Source organism: Astatotilapia calliptera, chromosome 7 (genome assembly GCF_964374335.1).
Source record: "Astatotilapia calliptera chromosome 7, fAstCal68.1, whole genome shotgun sequence".
Taxonomy (NCBI): Eukaryota; Metazoa; Chordata; class Actinopteri; order Cichliformes; family Cichlidae; genus Astatotilapia; species Astatotilapia calliptera.
Window position 1 is genome coordinate 38,580,469 of NC_137428.1, and position 20,188 is coordinate 38,600,656.

Here is a 20,188-nt window from a genome sequence, read left to right on the forward strand (position 1 = left end):
TTCCTGTTAAACCGATGGTCTCAGTCCCTAGTTTCGTGTCTTATTTAATCCAATATGATGATTCATATTGTAAATTATGTTCCTGAATATAGTTCAAAAGTAGAACAGAGCAGAGTCCGCTTAAAAAGCCCTGGCCTCTGACTGAAAACGACACTGTCCCTCCTGTTTATAGTCATAACTTACTTGTGTGATGTGTGGCTTACACTACATGTAACAACATTAACTGTGCACACTGGAAAAAGATAGCCAGTGGGTTCAAATGTTACACCAGGTGGTCAGTGCCGAGCATTTGTTTGTGCTAAGTTGTGTATAAGAGTACACTCTTTACCAGCAATTAAAGGTAATTGTGTATCTCGATAAAACAGAGACCCATTACAGCAACACCCCATTAATGGGTTTGTGTAATATCACCAGTGTTGGGTAAATTACTTTAAATTAGTAACTTAGTTACATTACTAGTTACTTCTATCAAAAGTAACTCAGTTACTTCAAGTTACTCGTTACTTTCAAAGTAACTAGTTACTAGGAAAAGTAACTTTGGTTTTACTCAGAATTCTCTTGTTAATGTGTTGCTTCCTTAACTGGATACCCAGCAAGAGTGCCAGTCTTCTAGCTTGCTTACTTGCCACAAGTGCACTGTGCCACCTAGCAATAGAAAGGAAAAGATAATGTGCATATTTCCACGAGAGAAATCCCACGCCTGGACCGTCGTTGACCACCGCCATGATTCTAGCCTACGTTACAGCGTCATGTGCGCTTTTTACATCCAACGCAAAAACTGCAGTTGACGTCCTTTTAATTGTACTCAGAACTCTGAAATCCTGCCTTCCGAATAGGAAGATGTAGGTAACACCAGACTGCAGATGAGCTGCATACAGAGCTGGACTGGGACAAAAAATTGGCCTGGGCATTTTGACTAGAGACCGGCCCACCATTATAGGAAAAATCATAAAGCCTTTGAATGAAAACAAACACTGTTGTGACAGTGATGTACACTGTTTTGATGGTATATATGCATCAATCTATCAATCGTTTGTTGTAAGATTCAGATAATTATTTTTTAAAAGCTAGACATTTTAAATGAGAATAAGAAAGAAAAGTATTTCTTTGTGCCCCCCTCTTCCTGTTAATGCCTTACCTGGCCCCCCTGGCAAAACTTTGCTAGACCCGCCCCTGCACAGTTACCAGCTGTCAGCTACATAAAAAAAGGATCCTGGTGTTATTTGTCTCTCAGAAACAGTTCATAACTTCCCTTCAACTCATTCTTGTCACCTAAAAGGTAAACCTGTTTCTCCATCACAGCTCTGATGATTCAGTAAGGACATCTCCTGGTTTCATCTTCATGTTTCCCTCTCACCACATATACAAACCATATCATGACCAGCAGGTTTACAGCTGTGGCTCCAGCAAACATCAGCTGATACTAGAAATTAATATTAAATAAATTCTAACAACAGCTGATCAAGCTTAAACGTGCTGCTGTTGTTTACCGCGACATCCGCTGGTTTATTCTTTCTGTGGGCGATAAACAAACAAGAGAGAAAAGCCGATCAGCAGATCATTGATCAGTTTCATGATTGAAGTAGAATCAGGAGAGAGAGGGGAGAGAAGAAGAGGCAGCTGTGCAGCAAAGACAGAATAACTCCAGCTTTGTGTCTTTTCCGGGACAAACTGCGTTCCTTTTCACCTCAATACGAAACGTGTAATATCTTCTTTTACGGGACGGTTGGCAACTCTAATAATTAACCTTATGAACAAAATAAAGTTCAACATCAGTAACATCATAGCACCCACCCAGCTGTATAGAAACTCCGTCATGCTAGCTAGCACACAGTACAAAAAAGTCAGCATAACGAAAATAAACTCCACCTAAATTTGGTTCATATCTGACCCAGATAGACTGCAGGTCATAACTTCTTACCTAAAGTTCAGTTCGCCTGACACTCGGACAGGCGGCTGCCTCGGGTCTCTGCTCCTCCTGCCTCCCCTTTCCTTCATCCACCTGCTGGCCTCCACCACTTGCTAATGTTACTGAATCTGTGGAAGCTCCGCGATAGCCACCACACGAAGTAACGAATAACGACCCTATCTAAATCCCAGTAACGACTAACGCGTTCCTGATTTTGGCATAATAACTAGTTACCGTGCTCGTTACCACAATAATAACGTAGTTACTGTAACGCGTTACTTAATAACGCGTTAGTCCCAACACTGAATATCACCAACCGATGGGCTAATGTTGTGTCCCTTTTGGATGGAGCTCAAGAGGTCTGTATTCATGACCCTGAGGCTCAGTAGCACTGAGTAAGGTGACATGTTAGTGCCAATATTAAAATCAGCTTGTTTGGTGTGTTTAGTGTCTTAAAATGACCACTGATGGAAATGTCCATAGTTTTGCAGTCATTTTAAAACATGATAGCGCGATATGAGAGGTTCACGAAATTTTCATAAAACACTTTAAATCTAAACCACATCTGGTCTTACTACATCCCAGATTTTGAGCTTTACTACTTTTACCACATGTGCAAATTAGCATAAATGAGTAAAATGAGTATATTTCTATTTGATGTTCTGCTTTCCTGGAGTTTATTTATGTAGCAACTATGTTTTGATGATTTGTAAGAAGTTTTTGTATTTATTACGAACGACTGTGGAGGTGATCTGAACTGCATCAGTCATTGTTATCTTCCCGTCTTCTCCATCCAAAAACGAGCCCAGAAGAGTTTTAAGCTGCTGCTCATTGGGCTCGTTAACAATGTCTCTTTCGTTAAGGATCTCTCCGCTCATTAGGCATCTCCTTCCTAACGAGCCGTCTCCTGACCTTGGAGTTGTGGGGTTTTTGCCAGGGGGGCCTAATGAGCACACTCTGAATGTCCTGTCGGCATATGGAGGAGCTGCCCAGGCATCTTGGCTGAAGATGGGGCCTCCGCAGGAAGAGCTGGACTTCCTCCAGAAGACATCCCGCCAAAATGAAGAACATGAATAGCTTGTTGGCATTGTTCATCTTATCCTGCTGCTATTATCATTTCTAAAACCTCTTAGTTTATATCATCATTTAAATGAGTTGATTTTGTTACACAGTCTATTTTTTGTGTGTTCTATTGTGTTCTCTCTTTTTTTGGCTTTCTGCTTTTTTTTATTTGTAGAATTTCCAATGAATGTTGAGACTGAACCTCAGGCTTTCTTTTATACAGAAGCACATTAATATCACACTGTGATAATCCTCCTCTGTGAGTTCTATCAAAACAGGCAACAATAAAGTGCTTCATTGTACAAACCGAGATTCTCCTCCAGGAGTTTTTTTCCCTCCTTTTTCCTTCACAGTTTCCTTGAGTATTGAAGGGCCGAGGTGGAGATGGTCCATGCGTGCACCGTATGGTGAGCGGGGACACATGCAAACACTCAGGGCTGTGTGTGTTGGCAGTAGCTGTGGTGTTGTGGGTAATTTGGTCAGATATGGAAGAAATCATGCCAACAAGGCTCCAAGCATGCAGAGAGCAGACAGGAACTAATGACCTTCACACACACGTTACACACCAACCATATGTTTCTGTGTGTGTGTGTGCCTAATGTCTGCATGCCTGTCTGGTTTTGGGTTTGGGTCATCTTTTAATTCATTTGTTTCCTTTTGGTATTATGATCACATTTTAATAGCTAGTATAAATAATGGTACACTTGTGAAAGGGAGTGGGCTGGTTTGACTGCTTGACTGATTGTGATTGCTTATGTATGTAACCAAGTTTCTGGAGCTGTGTTTAAGTTGTTCACTTGTTTTGCCAAATATTCACCCACTATATAGTGTTTGCTAACTAGTGCACTACACTACAAGTGTAGAAATCTGTTGATACATTTCAGACACTGCACTGTATCACTGCTACATAATTACATTCCTTTATTGCTGCTCCTAAAACAATGGGCCACTGAAACCTCAGCACTGGTATCTTTGGTTAACTATAGCAGGGAGTTGAAATATTTTCACAGAAGAAAAAAAACAAAACAATATTGCATTTATGTGCACATTTAACTTGTTTTATAACATACTGAACTGTATTTAGCTACCTAAGCTTGATAGTAACTACAGCTACAACTAGCCTTCTTTTGATGAATGTACTTGGTATAAAACAAACTACGCCTCAAGGTATAATATTCATGAGAGCCATTTTACAACATACCAAAAACATATTTACAGTTTGGACTGAGAAACTGAAATCTCAATGGGGTTCTGGTATTTGAATATTATTTAAAGAATTCTGCTGCAAGGCTGAAACATCTGAGAATTATTATGCATCCCAGGTACTCAACATGTAAGAAAATCACATTGTCTCCATATATACCACCTCTACTTTCCCCCTTTCCCCCCTGATAACAAACAGGCGACAATGCATGATGGTACTAGTCGAGTAATGTAATGTACATCCTCTGGACACTAGACTTTGTTGTTTCAAACCACCATTATAGCGCACTATATAAGCAGATAACAACTACAGTTCAGCTTTACAGACATTATATAGTGAACAGTGGACAAGCCATAAACAGGCTGGATCTCTATTACTGGCTATTGGTGCTTTGTTTTTGGCTTGTTAGCACACCCGTCCACACAGCCACACACACCACACACATTACAAATGAACTAACTGCAATTTATTTTTCTCCAAAAAGTTAAGTGATATCTCTTCATTCCTCTACAGTCAGACTGTGACAAATTGGAGGCTTGTCCGGGATTTGCATCATTACAGAAATATGTACTGTGTGCTGTGGCTTCTTCAAGTCTGATCTTGCTATTTTTTGTTCTACAAGTTAAAAGGAAAATCACAGAAAAATGCGACTAATAAATTCACCATGACATAAAAGATGTAAATATGTTGGAACATTTGTTTAGCAATATAACGCTAAAATGCTAAGGATCCCATATGTGGAAACTGGATCCCAAATACAGTCAGATGACTAACCCTTTGGAGCCACTGATAAATTTTGGGGGGGGGGGGGGGGGGGATTCTGATGTAGCAATGCTATCCAAAGGATGGCTCTATCTATGAATGTTGATCAATTACAAAAAAAAGTCATAATAAATAATAAAAAGCAAACCAAAACCATTCCTCCACCAAGAGACTTGTCCCTAATTTATATATTCTACTTAATATGCAGAATGTGTTCACAAAGTTGAACTAATGTCTGTATTTAACCATCGATTGCTTCACATGGATTTCTACCATATCGATAGTTTAAAAAAATTACCTTTACAAGTATTTGAAAAAAGCTCCTGATATTAGATGAAAGCATTTGAAGCTGCCTGTGGCTCTGACCAGCATGCTAGCAGCCACTGCTATCAAATCTGAGCAATCCTGCAGTTTTTTTGCCTTATCCATCTTACATCTTTCCATTTAAATCACAGCCTGACATTAGGATTACAGTTGAGTGTTATATTTATTGTAATAACTTTAATTGCCCTAGCCTGAGTGGGCTTTGAAAATAAATGAAACTAAGAAACACTGTACTACAATCTAGCAGTATAAAAGCTGAATTGAATCTAATAGAAGTCAAGCATCCATTGAAAAAAATTGCCTTAAAAATATTTTTAAAAAGCTGCTTTCGATTCTTATGTCTGCATTCAACAGCAAAGATGAAAGCAAGTGCTTATGGTGCTAACCAGCATGTTAACACAGCCAAATTGTCTGGCTTACATCAAATAGAGACATTGTTCCAATAGTACTTAAAAGAAAAGTGTGCCTGACATTTAGATTACAGTTGAGTGTTTTTAATGTAATAACACCAAAAGGCCATTTTAAATATATCAATCAATGACAGATATTTAAAGATATTCCCTGAGCTTCATCCCGTTTGAACTGCCCGACTTCAGTGAACTTTGAAACAGAAACTGCTGCCTGACAGCTGCGTGTGTGTGTGTTTGTGTGTGTGCGTTCATCTTTGTGTATTTATGGGTTGTTCGCTGCTCTCTCTCTCCTTCATACTGATCAATACATCTTGTCAGGCAGTGGTTGATAGATTATTGATTGTAATCAGCCTGTCCTCTGTGTGTGCACACAGCTTCTAATTCCTCTGTCAATCTGCTGGATCTCTCATCTCTCAAACACAGACACACAGTATTTACTTATTGCTGTAGTCCAATTTAAAGAATATATGTATGTCAGTGTTTCTTCACTGTAATGCAAAGCTGGCAGTTAAATCTCCAGAAAGGTGTCAAGTTTTTCAGTTGCATGTAAAGTCTTTTTCTATCCCTGATAGGCATTATCATCTGGAATAGTAATGTTTATTTTACCAGTCCAAATTAACAAATTTGTATTTTTGCTGCAGCATTCACCTCATGTCTCTTTTTTTACAACACTAGTTTACTGGCACATTTTTATTTAGATTTTTAATCATCATATGCTGAATCTGGAGTATGCTGAATCTGCCAAGACCATTTCTGAAATGTTTTCTTCATACCTTGGATTGACGTAATATTAACCACAATCAAACCTGCCCAATAACATTATGTAGCCTCCCCAGAAATTGTTACAGCATCTTGAATAATCTTCAAAAGCTAAAAAAAAAGACCATACTCAAAATTTAACTGTCTTAAAATGTCCCTGAAAAATCTTAATAACTTCTTAAAAGAGCCTACAAAATTCTTAGAAACAGCCCTCAGAACATTGTCATTAAGGTTTCCACTGAAAACCCTTCCATATCAGTTCTGTCTGCTACGATTAGAAGGCCAAAAATTCTAATCATATAAACACAAACATGATGAGCTGCTACTGAGATGATCAGCCACATGGAGCAGACAAGATTGTTGAACTCAGCTGTAAAAGACACACCGCCATTAGCTTCACAGAGAGCTAAGCCTCCAACATGGCTGCCAGAAAAAGGGGGGTGGATGTGTGGAGGTGGTGGGTTCCCGGTGGGGGGTTCCTTCACCTCTGCGCCCTTTAATAGACAGGCTGGTTTAATTCTCAGTCTCTCTGGAATCCATTAAAGTCAATCTGGGATATCCATTACCATCTCATCAAGAGTCTGCATTTACATAAACACGCATAATTAAGCAGTGCAGCAGAGAGGAATCACAAGCTCTGATTACAGACGTGCTGTTTGTTTATTTATTTATTTGCAATTTTACCCAATCAGAACGCACTTTAAAGTCAGAGGTTTCAGCCAACGACTGAGGCAGCACACACATCTCATTTTATCACCCTCTCTCTCTACCTCTCTCTCTGGATATTCAATCTTCATTCGATGGTGCCACTGATGTGTGGAGAGCTAGAATGAGCTACAGGACCAGCGTGCGTGTGTGTGTTGATGCGTATGTGTGTGTGTGTTCTGAATATCAATGCTTCTCCTGGTTGACTGGCCTTTTCCATTTAACCGCTCTAACACTTGGCTCTCCTATTTCCCCACATGCAGACGGGCTCCAGGCCAAAATACAGTTTAATCTGCAACAATATCCGGACCCAAAATTTCAGTGCAATCCCGACCCGGACCACGAGCAAGGAAAGCTGCTCTGTAACATTTCATTTCAGCTGCCGGTAGCTGCAGAAAGCAAGCTTATTGTCAGAGGTAGTTTCTAAGCCATCATCACCAATACTCTAACTCTAATCCCTAGCCGTCTGCTTTACAAATATGTGACTGCTTTTGGAAATGGTTCTCATAAGTCTTGGCAATCAGGTGGAGAAAATGAGTAATTCTAACTAACACACATCAAGAAGTATTTACATTTTTTAAAAACCCCATTTTCTTTCTCCAAAAGACCAGAGGGGTTTAAAAAGCAACTCAATGTGACAGGAAAATTGTGTTCACATCCCAGAGCACCACCTGTGTTTCAACACAGAAGCCTTTTGAAGATGGTGCCTTGATAACACCAATTTTGGATGCCAAAAAAACAAAAAAGAAAAAGTCCCATTTGGAGACCTACAAAGTCCTGCAAAGCCTTGAGGAACTCTATGGAGCAGCACAAAAATGTACTGACTGACTTCATTAAGCCGTCTTAGACCTGACATTATCTGAAATATTAGGGTTTGCAAGTCTTGAAGACATGCATGTATTAACTTGTCAATCACAAGGTGACCACTCTCTAAATAACACCCTGGGTTATCTTGCTCTTCCAGGAACATCGAGTCCTCTGCCTTCACTGTCCAATCCAGTATTAATAAGTGACCAAAAGAATGAGGCTCTTCTATACAGATAAGGTAATTCAGGAGGAGTTCAGTGATTTGTGAGGGGCTCAGAGTAGAGCTGCTACTCCTCCACATCAAAAAGGATCCAGTTCAAGTGGCATTTTACTAGAATGTGTCCTGGATGCCTTGTAGGTTAGGTGCTCTGGGTCCTCCTCCAGCTCCTCCAGGAGGCCCCAGGGTAGACCCATGACATGCTGTAGAGAGTATGTCTCTCAGCTGACTTGGGAACTCCTCAGAGTCCCTTCAGTAGAGCTTGAGAAGGTGGTTAGGGAGGAGGAGGTCTGGGTGTCTCTTAGATTAGAATGCCTATGACCCACATAAATGGTAGAAAATCGATGAATGGCTGTGACCTTAATATACATAAAATGAACATCCAGCTATATTAAAGATGAGTTGAAAGATTTCCGTGGAGTGAAATGTATGCTAAGGTAGTTATTGAAGTGGGAAAATTTGTCCATTTCCTGTAGACGTCTATACAAAGCTGACATTTCTGCAACTAGACAATGCCACTGGCCAAGACTGCAGCAGGCGATATGAGGGCTGTGCCCCTCAGCTTGATACTAAGCTTTCCTGTCTCTTCATGGACAAAAGTTGATTAACACAGCTTTAAACACATTAAGAAACTATGGAATTAAACAAGAATACCCTTGAATCTAACAGCTTAGAAGTCATATGCTAGAAAATAACAGTCTCTTCTTTTTTTCTTTGTCTTGTTCTGCTGAATAATTTACATTCAAGGACATTCCTCCTTGTCACATCGAGCCTGATTGATACCTTAAAATGCATTGTCTGTGTGTTATGTACCTGCGAGCTTGTGTGTGGGGAGGTGTGTGCATATGTTGCACCGGGAGACGTCCTGACTTTCATGTCGTACATTAGCATCAGCTTCGGCAGCAGAATCACCACTAACATCTGCACAAATATTAACGTCTCCTCTGTGACTTTAGCTGCTTCAGAGGTGTCCTTCACAGGAGCCAAGTCCTTATGATGTTTACGGCTGGATGCACCTCCGGAAAGCAACTCTGAATGTAGAGGAATAATTAATCGGATTCTTTTAGACACACACATTTTTGGTATCATGAGTTCTTTAAGACTAAAAAACTATTTGTCCTCATTTTATTTGCCATGATGATGGTTTTTAATGAAGATGTGTGCTTAAAATCGGAGCACTTTTGTAGTTTTTCTCGGGCTAATTGTCACTTCGCATAAACAGATTACCTGTGTTTGGGTGAAAACTATAAATAAAAGATTTAGCTGAACCATCATTATGATTGTTCTCTTCTAGTCATGCATATTAAAGCAAGTGGAAAATATATTTGTGATGCCATTACAACAGTGTTGGGGAGTAACGGAATACGTGTACCGCCGCTACATATTTAAAATATGAGTAACTGTATTCTGTTACAGTCACCATTTAAAAAGTTGGCATTCAGAATACAGTTACTTTGTTGAAATGAATGGATTACACGGCTGTATTTTCCTGTTACATATGTTAGGCTTTGCCCTCTCTATTTTTGGTCATTCCAATTTCCGGTTATATACGCGCGGAATAGTTTTCTACACGAGATCGCTGCAAAAAGTGCAGCCTTACGTAATGTCCACCCTACTGTTACTCCTTTTATATAAAGATTTAAAAATCTAGTTGGTATTCGTATGGCGAGTAACCTTCTGTAATAGTAATAAATCACACAGCAATAGTACATAGTTGTAAAAAGCATGATAATATATTAAGTAATCCAAAGTATTCAGAATACGTTATACTCTCATTGAGTAACGTAACGGAATACGTTACAAAATACATTTTGGGGCATGTTTCTGTAATCTGTAGTGGAATACATTTTAAAAGTAACCTTCCTAATACTGCATTAGAAATTTAGCATGTGTCTTTAAAAGAAAACACTAATAAATAAGTTGGATACCCAGCTATCAGAGCAATGAACTGTTAACCTTACTTTCATTTCTGATCAGTGTACACTTTCTGTCACTGTCCCTTCCCTTGCAATTTACTGTGGCTTCATCACGCTCACCTGTGCTGCATTAATGTTACCTGTGTAGCCAGCCACACATATGTATTAAATTAGATTTACAAGAAACACATAAAACACAAGAATCTGTTTATTTTGTCTGAAGAAATACCAACATTAAGTCTGAATATTAAATTCAGCCAAGGTGGTTTTTCGTGATTAAAAAAAGAAGTTCTAATCCTGAAGATGATTAATAGTAAATTTATTCTCTACGCGAGCAGACTAATGCAATAATTTATCTCACGGTCTCCAGGAATGGGCTTTAAAATTGTCTTTGTACTGACTCAACATCTTCAAGTTTTCTGTGTTTAAAAAAAGTTAAACACTAAGTGACTAAGAGCTGAATTGGTTTTTAACTTTTACTTAACTTTTTAAAATAAAACAAATGTATTTCAGTAGGTGATTCAACCATAGTTATATGTTTATGTAAAAACACTGTCATTACTGAATGAAATGTTCATTACAGGAAGGCAGTGGACCACTGCACGAGACAACCCCCGCAACTCAGGAGTCCAGCTGAGGATAATCCATCTAAATACAGCCACAGGGGGAAGGGATGATGAGGCGCAGGTGAACACAATAATGAGGGTGGGAAGAGGAACAAAGGTAGGAAGTAAATACAAAAGCTACTCAAGGAAACTAGACTTCAAAATAAAGCAGGAAGTAAACTGAAAGAAGGACCAAGCTAATAGAGATGGAGTGTGGGGAACAAAGAAGAAGAAGACACTGAAATAAATCAGCAGAACAACAACTAAGGATCACAAAAGGAAACTTTTAATTCAGTTATATTCAGCTCAAGTCAATGTTATTCATATAGCACCAAATCACAACAGCAATCACCTTGTGGCTCTTTATATTGTAAGACAAAGACCCTACACTAATAAAGAGAAAAACCTAACAATCAGATGACCCCAGCTGAATAAGCAGGTGGAAAAACTCACTTTTAACAGGAAGAAACCTCCAGCTGAGGTGCCACAGATAGAAGAAAGACACGCTCTACATATAGTGAAACGAGTGTTCATAACAAAAAGGTGATAAAATGTTTTGGACAAACTGGTAAACAGTGTTTAAAGGCATAAAATCAACATTTAAATAAGTAACTGTGTGTAAAAAGATGATTAGCAATCATTACTGTCAGGGCTCTGTGTGCGGGCAGGTGGAAATGTGGATCCAAATGCAGGACTCCGAGACGAAATGTAACTAAAACCACAGCTTTTCTTGCTGGCATGAAACAAAACCAGAAACCAAACCATGAACCCAAGCAGGAACACACAGGCAGGGTCTGCGGGTACGACGTGACACTGAGCACAGGAAAACACAGGGCTAATATACACAGGGTTGTAATCAGGGAATGGGCAACAGGAGGGAGACACAGCTGGGAGAGATCAGGGTAACGAGACGGGGGGAACCAAGCTGCACATACTAACATAAGACAAAGACTTTCACAATAAGACAGGAAACATGAATTACTAAACAAGCATGCAGACTTGACACTGAGAGACAGACAGACAGAATGACACATGGAACGTGAACTAAACTAAACGAGAGATATAACCGAGAACAAATCCTTAAGCAGAATTAAACCGAAATATAATAAACTCAACATACTGGGTCCAACGGACCCAGAACCGTGACAATTACAGGTTACCTGTAAGTCTAAGTGCACTTGGTCTGAAAAGAAAACTACAACTCAACACAAAAAAACTAGTATCACATTTTTCAGTTTTGGTATGGAAAGCTACGGTAAGTATCAGAATAATTAGGAACCAACCACAGGCCTTGAAATTAACAATAAAGGTTTAATTACATTGTTTCTAACTAATCTCAATAGAGCGAAATATCACAACATAGCAGAATATTTGCAGTAATTTTCGACCTATCGTTAATGTGATGATAACTGTGACACGTGTGCTCCATTAGTTTATAAATGTTTACATAGAAGAGTCTCAGCAGGATTCGACTATCAAAGAAAAGCACTGAGCAGTTCGCTCTTTTCATCGCTCTTCCTTTTGTTTTCCACACCTTTGTCTTAAAGGACACCTGACAGAGAAAAAGCCTCTCTCTCTATTTATGACAATCGCCCCCCTTTTTCCTCTGATTGATTGCGAAGTTGTAATATCAGAATTATTTGTGTGGTTTGTAAACAAAGCAGCGCTGCAGGTTATTCACTGCTGGTTTGTCCTTGCTGAAGCTTTTAGTGTTATATTGAGTGGAAACTGTAAAAACATTGTTTCTACTACTCCTTGGGGGAGAAATAAAACTCCTCAGCCGGCAGAGGAGAAACTTTATGCTTTCTGTTCTGCTCCTTTTCACGTTCATGCCTCTTTTCCCCCCCCTTGAACTACACTGATTCTCTGTCTGCCTGCCTGCTCTGTTCAAGGTAATTCCAGATAAATGAGTGAAGGCCTGCAGACCTTCAGGTCTGCAGGCCTTCCCAGGAGAATTCAACTCTGTTTGAATTCTAATCAGAGCTGTTGGACGCATGGTTTCTGAGGTTAAATGAAGTCTGCACACAGTAGACTCCGCTCGGTTTAATGATGAAAAGGATGAAACTACTTCTCAGTAATGTGGAGAACATAAAAATGAAGGCAATCTTAGAGGAGATTTATTCATGCAAAGATTAATAAACACACTTTTCTTTCTGGTTAAAGATGTCTCTCGAAGTCAACCAGGAGCGAACACGAGGCCAGGTTGGACAAATATCTGTGCTAAAGGCTCAGTTAAACGCCCTCCCCTCCGGCTGCTGCTGCTTTTCTGAGACTCCGCGGCTTCATTAACTGTCGCCCGACATGAAGCTCCTGGCTGGCTTTCAAACACAGGCCATAAAGCACACATCAGGGGACACACATCACATGACTGTGTCTCTGCTCTGACTCGTCTAAAGAAAAACACATAAACTGAGCATCAAGGATGTGTCTAACTGTGCTGGTTTGTACAGCACACTATGATCACATTATTACCTAAGATTTTGACCAAAACAGGCAGACTAAATGGTAAAATGTCACCCTGGGTGAGAAAGCAAACTAACTTGCGCCATAAGCTTATTTGAGCGAATCAGGCATAGAGTTAGTCAAATAATCCTCAAAGTCAAGCTCTGCCAGCAACCCCACCAGATCCACCCAGCCCGGACGGCATATGCTTGGTTTATAGTCTTCTTTTCTTGGACGTTCATCTGACTCCATCCTATCCTATTCCCAGCACCCTCCTCTCTCACACCACCCCCCTGCATGTCTTCCTTCGCTACATCCATGAATCTTTTCTGTGGTCTTTCTGCTTTTGTTAACTTTTAATCAACTGATTCCTGTTTCTAGACACACATTTTATATGTATTTTTGTGGGCTCCCCAAGATTAACTTCCCGTCTTTTAAATCTGTGGTTTTCTTGGTTGATTTAACATGCTAAGTGATATCACCAAATATACATTACTGGAGCTGGAAGCAAAATCTGTCTTTTGACTGTAGCAGTCCTGACTGAGGTGCAGGTGAGACAAACACAAGAAACTGTGGCAAATTCCCAAAACCTTGCCCCCATGATGCAGGCCTGAGCAGAGAAAATGCATTGTTGCTCACATTACACAGTCTTCTTGTTCCATACAAGTGGAAGAGATAATCTAACACACTAGTTTATTGTTTCTTTTTCCTGCCAGGTAAAACACTCCATACATAACCTACAGCATAACAGGGTGTGCTGCTTTGGTTGCTACCTGTTTTATCTGCAGTTTTCTCATGCCTCATCCTACAGTACCACGATGCATCTGTCTGAAAAGCTCAAGCTTTCTCCCAAATGCTCTCTGAGTCAGATGAATAGATTGAAGCTTTGCTTATTTCTCCAGCTCTCAAAAGCAGACAGGAGTAATCCTTCCCTTTATGCAGCTGGAATGGATCTAGCAGAAGCAAAAGCCTCCTTTAGCAAAAGCAACAAATATAATCCGAGTAACAGGTGAAATACAAAGAGTAGGAAGGCTGCAGTGTGAGCCAAGCTAATGACACACTGTTTATGAATATTTCAATCACGGTCACTTTATTCAACAGAAAGTTACATTTAGGCTCACATCATTGCTTTATTCACAGGGTTTCACTGACTTTAAAAGATAAAAGTTCTGTTTTTTTCAAAGGCCTTTTTCATATACAATGTAAGCCATTTCAGAGAGTAATTGCTCTCTGTAATACTCCCTCCTTCCTCTGAAAAGATCCCTTCCTGGCCCACAGCATAGTTCATTAAGCTCCTTTGTTGGAAAGAAAGTGAAATTGATGAAGAGAACAAAAGAAAGGCTGAAACACCTGAGACACACACAGCATTCAGTCAGCACTCATCCATACAGAGCAGACACAGGTACGTGTGCTGTTTCTGCACCTGCATCCAGATTTTGATCCAAACGCCGAATTACATGAAAATAGAAATAATATGAAATCAGTGTACTCTTTTTTTCTTTTTTTCTTTTTTGTAAAGGGCACACTTCAATCAATCAACACTGAACCAGTGTGTTAGGACAGAGATCGCAGAGATTGTTTCCACAGTGGAAAAATATATTGAACTGTTGAGCTTCTTACTCTAGTTCTTCTTCCCCAAGATAAGAAACACACAAGTCATACGTAGAAAGTGTGCTACAGTAAAGATACATGTGAGTATCTGGGGATTTTTTATTTTAATTTTACTTATACCCTTGCTCTCATGTCTTGCTCCTTGTGCTCTGTCTCCCTGTAGGATCAAGTCTTAAACCAACAGAATGAATGAAACAAGCAAGCTGCTGTAGCCTCAGGCTTTTGTCACACACACACACACACACACACACACGCACACACACACACACACACACACACACACACACACACACACAGTTACTTGTTTTCTTACTCAGTTTCCACCACTTCTCTGTCCTCTGGAGGAGAAGAACTACTTACTAAAGCAGCATTCCCTTGATTTTTTAAACACTTTTTTGTATTATGAATCAGAAGAAAACACTGAGTCCAATTTACTTCAAAGATTAACAACACTCCACATAATAGTGGATCAAAGCTGCATGTAGGACACACTTGTGACTTGTTCTAAACATGTTCTGTGAACAATCTGCAGTCAAAGTAATCAGAAAGAAAAGATGAACAGATGAACACCAATGGCTGTCAAAATTTATGGTCAATGATAATCAATGCATTAGTAGTTGATTAACATTTGCAAGAAGTTACAACTCACACTGTGACTAAAATGCAGTCTTTGTAGTGTAATGTTGCAGTACAATAGATATTGTCTCCCTGTGCAGATGGTGTCCCTGAACCTCCAGAGGGTTCAGTGGGTCGGGACATTCGGCGTGCCCAGCAGTCTGCTGCCCTGCAGGGCTTTGTGAGTCCAGAGAGCACCCTACTGTTCCTGGAGCTTCTCCAATACAAATATACACACCAAGCCAAAATGCACCCACTGAGCAGTCTTTGCCTTAGTTACATGGACACCCCACTATCCTTCAGACAGTCTGATGTTCAAAGCAATTATTTGCAGACATAGGATTTCATGATTTTAAAAACTGTGTAATTTTGATTTCTTGGTATGGAAAGTATGGCATAGTGAAGCCATATTTCATGAAACCAAATGAAAGCCTAAGGCCAACATGGCGTCGCATAGCGGTGATTCATCACCAGTTCAACCTTACTCCAAGAACCAGGCTTACCCCAAGGGCCACTCCCACAGTAACCAAGGTAGAAAGATTAGCTGTCATGATGAAGTAAAATTCAATTTAAAAAAACTCAGTGGAGTGGAAAAAGCTTGAGTGGAGAAGTATTTCCTTTAAGCAAAAATGCTAAAAGAATTAGCAAAACAGAAATGTACAAGTCAAAGGGTAAAAATGTGTTAAAATTGTTTGTTAAATGCATGAATGTCACATGAAATTGTTATGCAATAACACGGTTAAAGAAATGATAACTGAATTTTCTAAGTGCTAGAAAAATAAATCAGGAATAGTTTACATTTCTTTGCTGAATGAATCAAAAACAGATTAGCAAGTAGTGGATGAATATTTTAAATGGCTAACAAAAAAAAATCTTACTTGGTAACGTTAAAGTGTTAATAAAAGAGTTACATGCAGTCTAAACAGTAGAATTGTCAGCTAATAAGGTGTCAATTGGATCTCCTATTAGCTAATTAGCTGGTCATTTTAAATGTAGCATTTTTTTTTAATACTTGGGAGAAAATCCTTTTATTTTCCTCCTCTGCGAGGCATTGTCCAAATACTAACCGACCTAAAAGTCAATTTACGTTACGTTACATGTAAATCACCGCAAAAGAAACGCGTATTCCCTGAAATTCCGAGAAGTTCTGAGAATATGTTTTGCGGTAGAAGAACACCAAAGCAATTGCTTAAAGGAGCTTCTTCAACATCTTTAAGAGTTCTAAACAAATGTCTGTCCTCCTCCAGAAAATCTTATGTACACAAACGCACATTGCAACTTCTTATCTGGTGGGCGTCTTTTATTTTGACAGCGAATGCACACCTGCGGACCACTTATGTGCAGCCCTGGCTATAGTATAGATGATGCTTAAAGGTCCTCCAAAGACCCGAAGACTCCAGACTCATGACAGGGCAAACCCTGTCATGAGTCTGGAGTTTCTTATGTCAGTCTTACCCATCCTCACATACACATTAACTTTGTGTTAGTTAGTTTTTTGTTTGTTTGTTTACTGTGTCTCCACTGAAGCAGCTTCAGAAGCCAATCTGCTTTTTATTATTTATTGAACAGAATAAAATAGTAGTAGTAAATGAGAAAAACTATAGTGTAATGTGATGACCCTCTGGAGTGAAAGAAACTCCAGAGAAACCTGCTGCCCAGACCCCGCATCACCCCTCAACCCCTGGTCCACACACACACACACACACACACACACACACACACACACACACACACACACACACACACACACACACACACACACACACACACACACAGTCTCATAATAATGCTGCTCATGCACATGGTAGGAAATTAATCTCATACACACACAATGAAGTCAGCAGCTTATAACACACACTCTCTCTCACACAAACATGCACACACTCACACTGTACTTCAGTCGCTTTCTTATTCAAATTCACTAATTAAATTATAATTTACATGAGATTAAAGTCTTACGGAGGTTCAACACGGTTTAAGGACATTTTTAGAGAACTGCCACCCCGCCCCTATTGTCATAAGACACTCTCTCACATCCACACACACACACACATGTACACACACACATGCATACACATGAGTGTAGAAAGGAACTAATCCCTGCTCCATCCACACACACAGACACACACAGAGGCATACGAAGTCAACAATTAATCCTACACACACACACACACACACACACACACACACACACACACACACACACACACAGCAGTGATGTGGGAGTGTCAGCGTTTCTGAAAGACTGAACAGATGTCAGATGTCCAGCTGCCACCTTGTGCTGTATATCTGTGCATGTGTGTGTATCTGTGTGTATGCTCACGTGAGAGAGACTTTTTGCACTTCTGTCTCGAAGGTCAAGTATATTTTTGTCCTCTCTAAAAGGCTGTTTAAGGGTTAACACCTGTGTTTTTGGTGGAAATCAGGGCTCGTCTGACATCACTGAGGTTGCTCACAGGATTAGTAATGCAGCTGTAAGTGTGAGCCAATCTCTTCTTAAAAACATTTGTGTTTTTAATTCTGTGTTTATATTTCTGATGGGATCGTCTTTCTTCACTTCCAACGGAAGTATTTGTGAGGCAAAGCGGAGAATGTGGTCAACATGCTGTTTTATTCTGTTGCGTTAGGATATAATGAGCCAGAACTGAACTTATTAAAAGTTCAATTAAACAGTTTCCAGGGGAACAGAGAGCTGCTGCAGGCGGATGCTCCTCACTGTGGTCTGTTGTTACTTCATGAGAAAGAAAGGGAGGGCTTAATTTAGACTACACCCTAATGAGCTTCATCATCTGAACAAAAATAACTTTTTAATGCGTTTTGAAACTACAAAAATTGGTTTGGAAAGGAATAAAAGATAAAAACTGGAGTCTGGTTTGCTGTGATTTGATGCCTTTTCAGTGTTTTGATGATATAAACTGCGTCTCACAGGAGGACATAATAATAGTAATGAAAAAAACATCATGTTGTGAGGAAAGGCAAGAGGGAGAACCATGCTGATTAAATAATTCACTATGAGCAATCACTTGGCAAATGCGGGGAGGAAGAACTCCCATTTAACAGGAAGAGAGCTACAGAAGAAGCCAGATGAAGCCTTATTTGTACAAGAATGTGAAAGCTAATTAAAAGCTAATTCTAGCTTCCTGATTTAACAAGCTACCATGTAGAACTGATAAGAACAGATTGCTAATTAACTCTCCTTAACATACAAATTTAATACTAGAAATTCTCTCCCAAGCCACAGTTTTCTTTGGAGGTCTGATAGAACAGTTAACTGGACAGCAAACCATATCAAGACATTCCCATTTAAAATGCTCCAAAATCCACCAGCAGCACAAATATGTAAGGTCCTGTTCAGAGGTAGCACACCTGTTACTCCCTGTGCTTGGTCCGCACCCCTTCAGATTTTATCTGTGTGCAATTTTCAAATTAAATCTATAATTTTTATTCCAATTTACAGCACTGCAACAGGGTGCAAGTAAAGCTAGCTTTAGCTTTTAACTTGACCTGATTTACTCAAATTCATCTAACAGAATAAGGTGAAAGTCAAATCAAAGTGATGAAAAAAGTTTTTATTTTAGCAGTAGCATTTGTTAAATGTTGCATAACAATAATAATAATTTACATTCATTATTTGTACTTTCTTACGCAGCCTGATATGGTCTTTTAAGCTATTCTGCAACTGGTCAGCTGCAGCTATGAGTGGATTTATATACTTATGTAATGTGATTATTAATTATGTTTGAAAACTGAGCTGCAGTTCACTTTAAAAGTAACTGAGCTGTCTCCATGTCACCATGGTTAGGATGAGTCATTGTATACACGCACATTTTGTTGTATTAACATCTCAGCTTAGTGGGTTCAGATAGTGTGAAACTACATTCCCAACTAAGACTAACAAGCAGGCTTAGTTCTCATTTCTCACTAATCCCTCATTCACAACTGCTAATTTTAAAGTTGATTTCTGTTAGAGCCTTGTGTTATGTAAATGTACAGTTTTATTTATTTATAGCTCTAAAATTCTCCAACGAAGCTGCATTTATGTCCAGAAGTATGTAATATGTGCAGTTAAGGCTTTGAAGGAAAACGACAGGAAGATAGGAAGGGTGAGAAAAAGTACAAGAAAGAAGAAGAAGAAGAAGAAGAAAAGGACAAGAAAAAGGAGAGGAGCAACCAACAACAAAAGAAGTACATAATTGTTATCCTGTTAGACATTTGTGCGCATGAATTCTTAAGTTAGTGCCAAATGCATATGTGAAGTCACAACAACCCTTCACCTTTGTATACCAAATCTGAGGTGACCGTTTGTTCCAAATGTAAGGAGCCTCCTTGGAGAAACGAGGCTTTCTAGCGATTTCATGCCATGAGACCTGGATGTACGGATGGCTGGACGGAAAAACAAAACCCAGCCGTCCGCGGCTGAAGGCATAAAAACACTTATTCTGTCTTTCATGTCTGATATGTGTATTTGTGTAGCTCGACATGCGCTCAGATGAAAGGGTGAAATCAAAGGATCACAGCTGAAAGAGGCAAAAAAAAGCCACTGATGCTTTTAAATTGCATGAAATTACACACATCTGAGACCATAAAACCGCTTTGTGCTCTCTGCTGGATTAAGATGTTAAGAAAAATCTATATGTGAGGATAAATACATATGTAATTCAGGATTTTAGGCCAATAATTGCGCAAATTTAGAGCCTGATTATTCTTACAGCGTAAACTGCCTTGTATAAAATCAGCAGTTAAGAGTTTCCCCCAAGGTACTGCAGCTGAATATTCAACCAAGACTAAAGAGTGAATAAGATTTTTTTATTATTTAATCATTTGGTCTGATTTTTTAACT

General features: G+C 39.4%; 1 protein-coding gene across 1 annotated transcript in view; it reads right to left on the reverse strand.

The window, feature by feature from the left end:
• dcc (DCC netrin 1 receptor) overlaps positions 1 to 20,188 on the reverse strand; it is a 355,407-nt gene that overhangs the window by 310,314 nt on the left and 24,905 nt on the right. The gene's annotated exons all lie outside the window — the stretch shown is intronic.